The sequence below is a fragment of the Mya arenaria genome, chromosome 16 (genome assembly GCF_026914265.1).
Source record: "Mya arenaria isolate MELC-2E11 chromosome 16, ASM2691426v1".
Lineage (NCBI taxonomy): Eukaryota > Metazoa > Mollusca > Bivalvia > Myida > Myidae > Mya > Mya arenaria.
This window is the reverse complement of record NC_069137.1, coordinates 20449434-20458825: the sequence shown is the minus strand read 5'-3', so window position 1 is coordinate 20458825 and position 9392 is coordinate 20449434.

The following is a 9392-nucleotide window of genomic DNA, read 5'->3' as shown; positions in this document are numbered from 1 at the left end:
ATATCACGTGACACTCGTCCTGGCTTCTGATTGGACAAACCGATAACGACAGTGTCTGTAAAAATGAATTCATTCAATACCATGTGTTTATCGTATCTTTACATTAAGTCATTCGGTGATGAAAAGCTGATTTCTATTCAAATGTTGTGAAAAATGGCTAAAATGCGTTAGCCTGATCGCCATGTATCAAATATGTTGCATTTTAGTCAGTAATTCTTTATCAAAGTTTCTTTTTTCTTTACAAATTTGGTTTAATTTGAAATAAAACTAAAATTTATTCATATGAAGTTAGGATTTTAGTTAATACCGCTATTTACATTACAATGTTTTATTTCGTTTTTGTTAAAAAATAATAAATATTTCAGGAAATATCAGGAACATCCTTGCATAAACGAATAATATAATAACAACCTCAAATGTGTTACTAGTTTTAAGTTATTATTCAAATTTTCTTACCAAAGTCACAACTGTTCTCAATAGTGCCATTATAAGAGTTGTGCGATCTAATAACGACTGCCCCGTAGCTTTCAAAATTAGGTTAAATAGCTAAAATGAGAATATGTCAATGTTCTATTAAATCATTATCAGTGTAAGGTCGGTAAACCAAAGACAAGGGACTCACACTATGTAAGGGTCACCGTAATCACACTGAGAGAGGAGGCAAACGTCAAAATGTATAACCTATATACTATTTATTAAAGGGACTAAATGATACATTTGCAAGAACAAAAGAAGTTGTCAAAAACTTACATAACATTAACATCGTTCTTTACAACGCACTATCTTCTTCTAATTGGTGTATCACAACGCTTACGGCACATGCATCTTCCGCAGTTTTTACGCTATTTTCCAGTTCAAAATTTACTGCGGTTGTCTACTACGTAGATCCCAGTAATTAAAATATAGCGTCGGTATATTCATCTGTACTCATGAAAAGATATGATTTTAACTGAGAAACCATTATGCGCTATTTCTAAAGGGGGAACTCAGATGAGACATTTTCATTTATCGGAGGTTTGATAATAATACATGTGGCACATTGGTGTACGAAAAGAAGATGCCAAAGCAAAATGATTCTTAATCATGTTATATCACCAAATTTCGTATCGACTATTCTGACATTGTTTTTTGTATTTCAAAACTGCCTTACTGTATTGTTATTAAATTAGCTTTGATAAATTTGAAAATAATATAATGTCTTTTTGTTTTCAGAGTCATTTGAAGTCGCAATTATTAGACAGCTGATGATTTCAAAAAAAAAAATTGCTACCCAAAGGAAAGGATGTCAGTTCGTTAAGTTATACAAGTCATGGATTTGTAGTTTCAGTCCGGTGATCAAACCTAGGATTCCCTGGATTCCGTGCTTGCAAGTCAGGTCCCATAATAACGAACAGCCTCCGTCTGAGTTCAGACCCAAGTGGCAAAAGTGCACATCTTCTTAGCGTTATATTTTTATTTCTTTTTGAGGTTCGATGATGAAGTTCGCAGAAAATAATTATCATTTGACACTGTATACTAATAGACACTCATTTTTGTTGAAGGAATTTAATATATGTTCATTTTGAGTGAGATTCTCGACCTTTCGTAAATATGACCCCAGGTGCATTTGCACCGAAATATCAAACTGAATTTATATGTTCTTAGTATACATGCTTTCATTAATATACACTTTCTACTGTCTATATATTTTCACATGATTTTGAACGTTTCGATACCCTAGTCACTAAATCCTCTCTATCGATCATTCTTAAAATACACCTTACTCCGCGAAGAAGCTCGCCGATCATTCGAGTTTATTTACTTTATTCCCGTGTGCCAGTTTTATTTCCTATCTCTTTTCACTTCCGGTTTCAGAGTAAAGTTTAAAACGACTTATTGTATTGGCTAATACAAATTTATGAGACGTTCCGCGTAAAAGTGTCAAACATTTTTATTGCTATTTCTAGAATTGTAGAAACATGCACAAGTTTTTGTAAATACACAGCTGTTCGGTGTATGTTTACATGTATACAATATCTGTACATGTCTGTGTAGTACTTTGAAGCAAATTTGCTCATTATATCAAACGAAATACGTCCTCTTTTCTTGCATTTTAGGACCCTATCAATTTTGAATGTTTTTTTTAGTGTGGCTGATCAGTTCGTTCTTGGGATGAATTTACTTCAGAAAGTCTGACTAAGTTTTTTTACAGAGTAACTATTTTATAACACTATCAACATGTTGGCACATAAATCAGGCCGTTTCTTTTGATTTGGGCTGACCTGATTATTGGAAGCTATGGATTCCTGACCTTGACAAACCTTGATAACGATGATATGATACTGTTAGAGAACCACCAAGCAAACATCTGCACTTACTGAGCTTATCAGACAGAATACTTCCTGATATGTAGAGGGGATTTTAGGGGTTAACATGAAAAAGTGCTTAGTAATATAATTATTTTTTCTGGCTTACTTGGTACGAGACTGGTAGCTTTCATATTCACACTCGAGTCTGTTTCGAGGTTAGAAACTAGTACATATACCCAATTTTGTATACTACAAATACTACAGTAATTACTCGATCTTGACTCATTTTTCCACCTTACAGAAAAGCATGATTCAAAAGTGTTTATGTTCAACCTTTTCAAGTGAATTCTCTGATAAATTATGTTAACAAAATATTTGGTCAATATTTTAAACAAAAAAATTAACAATTTGTATTTGCGTTTAATGTTTTTATTACTTGAAGACATTTTTTGCTATTGATAATGTATAAACCAACAACAGTGATATCTATTATTTATTATCCTTTTTTATTTAGATTCAGAAACCACAATGCAAGGGAAAATCAAGTGTAATTAATGGTTAAGTATGTTTTTTTTTTCTTTCAGATGATTTATGCAATCCACTGAGTTGCGATAGGGAAGAAATGCCAAGAAATCACGCCTTAACATGTCCATCAAATTATATGTAATGGGTATGCTTGTACACGTATTGGCACCAAAAAAGTTGTTTTTTTTCTGGTACGAATCTCAGGACAATTATCTAATAGAATGTGTAACGCTTTGATATCATAATTGTAAAAAAGGTACCAAAATGTAAAAATAATTGTGTCGGAGACCGGGTTCGAACCCGTGTTGCCAAAATTGCAGTAACGCGTCGTACTCACTGAGCTACAAAGGCTTACTCTAATCGGGTGACATAATTAAGCTATAAACCTAACTCGGTAATATCACGTGATAACGCCGTCTAGCCAATCACGCATAAGGAATGAATTCAACCTGGTAGACATACCCAGTAATCTTTTTTAATGAAAAAATACGAAATAACTGCTAAACTTAAATAAATTGTAAACTATGTTGTACTTCAGTTAGTAAGTTTTCATGCATTGTACACATCGATGCCAAGTTTATGTCAGTTTTTGACAATTTTCTTCTTTTTATTCGCTAGTTTATCATACGTGAAACAGACCCTTTAATATAACCAGATTAAGTATATCACATAAATAAGACGGAAAGCGAAATAATGTCTAAATATTTTCGTCACCCTTATCACTGATGTTTGGCTATGCCCTAGTTACATCCACGCTACAAACACCGTATAAGTTGAGTTTAAGTCGAAATATTGCCAAAATCGCACGCATTGCGTGCGGACATTGTTGGCTTCAAACATACTACCCCTAGTTCGTGAGTTCTCGCCGAGCTAGAAGAGAAATTGAAAGTCGAACGGAGCTTGCAATATTGAATTAGAACGAGATACCGGTTTTCCCTCTTTAGTGCGTATGCCCTAATGGTGATGATAGCCTGATTTAACCAGCTGTATATAGTGCATAGAACTAAGTAGGACACGCAAGGGGATCTCGGATTCCGTGATCTCCTGGCATTTCTCCCCTTGCGTGGCCTTCTGAATTTCCTTTTTTATCTAAAAAATGAAACAGAAACTAAGATCATTTATAGTAGTTAATACCCTTGATTTTCAATTCGTAATTTCCTGGCATTTCTCCCCTTGCACAACTTAATAATCTGAAAGTAAATTAAATATATCTCTAATTGTGTTTAATACTCCTGCCTTTGAATCCCCTATTGTTGGCTGTTTATTCCCTCAGCTCTTTTAATTGTCTTCATAATCTAAAAATAAATATTTCATTTCTCTTATTGCTGTTGATACCCGCGACTTTCAATCATTGATTTGTTGGCAGTTTTCCTAAAAATGTATAACATACATCACTTCAGTTGGTTTATACTACTTTGACTTAAGTTTGGTGTCGGTTTTCATTACTTGGCACTGGCCTCTCCTTAATAAACTGATAAAGAAAATCAAGATATAAATTAAAAAAAAATAACAAAAGAGTTCGTTTATATCCCATACTTAGATTATTTTTTTTCATTTTCAAACATGGAAATTTCTTCTTGTGTGACTCTCTGGATTTTCTAAAGTACCTGATAAAAAGGAAAACTGTTTTCATAAGGTTTCATCAGTTATTTATTAAAATGGCTTAGACTTGAATACTATTTATTTTATGATATCCCAATGAAAATTGTATCAAAACAAAACTTATGTTGAGAGGTATAATAACAGCAAGCATTTAGTGTTGTCAAACAAAAGAGGAAAACACAGAAAACTAATACTCCAAACAGTTATCATAGTCAGTCAGAATTAGGTCTTATTGTAAATATAGCATTATCATTTACTGCAAAAAGGTCAGTGGCTTTCTTTGTTAACATGTTTTCGATATATCTGACAATTCATAAATATATTGAGAGACCTGTTCCAAATGCAAACAGTAGTTATCACAGCAGTTACCAAATGCCCCTTAATGGGCCTTGTTAAAATGTGTATGCGACATTTATTTCAATATCATGTTGAATAAAACATATGATTGAAATCATTCTGTTTTATCAAACGACATCAAAAAGTGCTCTTCAAAACTGCAAAGATCAATTGAATAATTATGTAAAAAAAGTACAGAAACAAGCCCAATAGCCAACAAGAAACATGGAACAACAGCACAGAGCTCCATAAACAACACAGTGCATTTATACTATATACAAAGACTAGGTATGTTTATCAAGGATTGAAGATACCGCCTTGTAACGGTTAGTAAAATTTAAATATACTGGGGGTTTAAACAAGCCTCACTCGTATCCGAAGAATCCTGATTAAAACGAATAAAATAATTACGAAATTGTTGATCTTGAACAAATTTCCAGGTGTTTCTAAAACAAATGACCTTTTAGTTTTTGCTAAAATTGCATACCCATTATAAAGTTAACCATCGAGATAGTAAGTTCTTATACAATTACATCTACTTGTGTTTCTAATGTCAAGAATTGAAAGTTGTAATCCAAAGCTTTATCTTTTTTCAGCATAGAACTAGCATTCAAAATGCATATAACTGTGCACAATGTTATTTAACATTATTTCAATAGCATAACATATATGTAGATAATACAATTGAACTCAAGTGTTGGTTTTTTTTGCTCAAAATTTATTTGTTTTTAAGATAATGACATAACCTTTTATCAACATAATCTATGAGAGAATGTATTATTAAATTATCAAAACGTGTAACATTTAGAGTCATGCATTTGGTGGATGTGGGTAAAATGGATTGAGATTGAGAATCGACTTCAGAATTTTGAGCAATTTAGGGCCGGTACTGGAATTCGACCTGTAAACTTACTAAAATGTGAGTCTATAAGCTACAAGCTTTGTAATAATCTAGTAAAAAATGTATGTTTAACTAACATTGTCTAAAATACCTATTTTTACGATCACCCGTAACAAATATGTCGGTAAGTATACATTTTATCCAGGCTGTTGAGCTTAGTTAGAAGAGCATATGACTTGTAAGCAGGGAATCCATATTTTGATCTACTGACTGGCGGTAAACTATTTATTCAATGTCTTTGGAATGTCATTATTATTATTATTATTATTATTATTATTATTATTATTATTATTATTATTATTATTATTAATATTATTGTTATTATTAGTATCATTATTATTATTTTGGATACATATATCAATTGTTTTAAATCTGGTATTCATTATCAAATGCAAAACGAAACTTCAATTTAATGTTCTGATTGGATATTTAGTGAGAATAAAAAATGGTTCTTACAATTTAAACAAAACAGCTTGCGATGTTCTTGGTCTTTCATATGGCTCTATGAAATACAGGCTCTACCATCCATACACTTAACCGGGATTATTTGCGTTGTGATACTTACATGTGTTCCCCGTACCTCCGACCATCTCAGTGTCAGGGAACTCTGAAATAAGTGTATCCATCAGACGTCTAAACACTCCTATACATAATAAAACGCACATGGTACAGAAGGTAGAAAAGTCAGGTTTTGAAATGCTTACCAAATATTGCTCTCTCACTGAGCCAATGTCTGACCACTGTGAGAGGGTGAACAGTAGGCAATGACATCAGAGAGAAATGTACATAAATCATCTCAGTTTCCAACAACTCTAATAGAAGGATCTCCACCAGACTAATGAACCTATGGGAGTAACCTCAGTTTTCAACAACTCTAAGAGAATGATCTCCACCAGACTAATGAACCAATGGGAGTAACCTCAGTTATCAACTACTCTGAGAGAATGATCTCCACCAGACTAATGAACGAATGGGAGTAACCTCAGTTATCAACAACTCTAATAGAATGATCTCCACCAGACTAATGAACCTATGGGAGTAACCTCAGTTTTCAACAACTCTGAGAGAATGATCTCCACCAGACTAATGAACCAATGGGAGTAACCTCAGTTTTCAACAACTCTGAGAGAATGATCTACACAGGACTAATGAACCAATGGGAGTAACCTCAGTTATCAACAACTCTAATAGAATGATCTCAACCAGACTAATAAACCTATGGGAGTAACCTCAGCTATCAACAACTCTGAGAGAATGATCTCCACCAGACTAATGAACCAATGGGAGTAACCTTAGTTATCAACAACTCCAATAGAATGATCTCCACCAGACTAATGAACCTACGGGAGTAACATCAGTTATCAACAACTCTAAGAGAATGATCTCCACCAGACTAATGAACCAATGGGAGTAACCTCAGTTATCAACTACTCTGAGAGAATGATCTCCACCAGACTAATAAACCTATGGGAGTAACCTCAGTTATCAACAACTCTGAGAGAATGATCTCCACCAGACTAATGAACCAATGGGAGTAACCTCAGTTATCAACAACTCTCATAGAATGATCTCCACCAGACTAATGAACCAATGGGAGTAACCTCAGTTATCAACAACACTAATATAATGATCTCCACCAGACTAATGAACCAATGGGAGTAACCTCAGTTATCAACAACTCTAATAGAATGATCTTCACCAGACTAATGAACCAATGGGAGTAACCTCAGTTATCAACAACTCTAATAGAATGATCTCAACCAGACTAATGAACCAATGGGAGTAACCTCAGTTATCAACAACTCTAATAGAATGATCTCCACCAGACTAATGAACCAATGGGAGTAACCTCAGTTATCAACAACTCTAATAAAATGATCTCAACCAGACTAATGAACTAATGGGAGTAACCTCAGTTATCAACAACTCTAATATCATGATCTCCACCAGACTAATGAAAAAATGGGTGTAACCTCAGTTATCAAAAACTCCAATAGAATGATCTCCACCAGACTAATGAAACTATGGGAGTAACCTCAGTTATCAACAACTCTAAAAGAATGATCTCCACCAGACTAATGAACCTATGGGAGTAACCTTAGTTATCAACAACTCTGAGAGAATGATCTCAACCAGACTAATGAACCAATGGGAGTAACCTCAGTTATCAACACTCTAATAGAATGATCTCCACCAGACTAATGAACCAATGGGAGTAACCTCAGTTATCACTACTCTGAGAGAATGATCTCCATCAGACTAATGAACCAATGGGAGTAACCTCAGTTATCAACAACTCTAATAGAATGATCTCCACCAGACTAATGAACCAATGGGAGTAACCTCAGTTATCAACAACACTAATAGAATGATCTCCACCAGACTAATGAACCAATGGGAGTAACCTCAGTTATCAACAACACTAATAGAATGATCTCCATCAGACTAATGAACCAATGGGAGTAACCTCAGTTATCAACAACACTAATAGAATGATCTCCACCAGACTAATGAACCAATGGGAGTAACCTCAGTTATCAACAACTCTAATAGAATGATCTCCACCAGACTAATGAACCAATGGGAGTACCTCAGTTATCAACAACTCTAATAGAATGATCTCAACCAGACTAATGAACCAATGGGAGTAACCTCAGTTATCAACAACTCTAATAGAATGATCTCCACCAGACTAATGAACCAATGGGAGTAACCTCAGTTATCAACAACTCTAATAAATGATCTCCACCAGACTAATGAACTAATGGGAGTAACCTCAGTTATCAACAACTCTAATATAATGATCTCCACCAGACTAATGAACCAATGGGTGTAACCTCAGTTATCAAAAACTCCAATAGAATGATCTCCACCAGACTAATGAACCTATGGGAGTAACCTCAGTTATCAACAACTCTAATAGAATGATATCCACCAGACTAATGAACCTATGGGAGTAACCTAAGTTATCAACAACTCTGAGAGAATGATCACAACCACACTAATGAACCAATGGGAGTAACCTCAGTTTTCAACAACTCTAATAGAATGATCTCAACCAGACTAATGAACCAATGGGAGTAACCTTAGTTATCAACACTCTAATAGAATGATCTCCACCAGACTAATGAACCAATGGGAGTAACCTCAGTTATCAACAACTCTGAAGAATGATCTCCACCAAACCAAATAAGAACCAATGGGAGTAACCTCAGTTATCAACAACTCTAATAGAATGATCTCCACCAGACTAATGAAACCAATGGGAGTAACCTCAGTTTTCAAACTCTAATAGAATGATCTCCACCAGACTAATAAACCAATGGGGAGTAACCTCAGTTATCAACAACTCTGATAGAATGATCTCAACCAGACTAATGAACCTATGGGAGTAACCTCAGTTATCAACATCTCTGAGAGAATGATCAACACCAGAAAAATGAACCAATGTTAATTCCTTAAGCTGCCATTAGAATAGAAATGTACAGAGGCTATATTGTTTTCTGCAACATTGGAAATATATATTCTCCACCAGGAACCTTTAACAAGGATAGCTGCCACTGAAAGATAAACGAAGAGCAATGCACACATACACCCTCGGCGCCCAACTACTCTGAGGAGGTGTCCTCCATCAGGCACCTAAACGGTGGGTATGGTGTCATTTTCCAATGAAACGACATACAATGATAAATAAATAAAGACCACCGCAGTTTCTAGCAACTCCGAAAGGGTGTATTCCA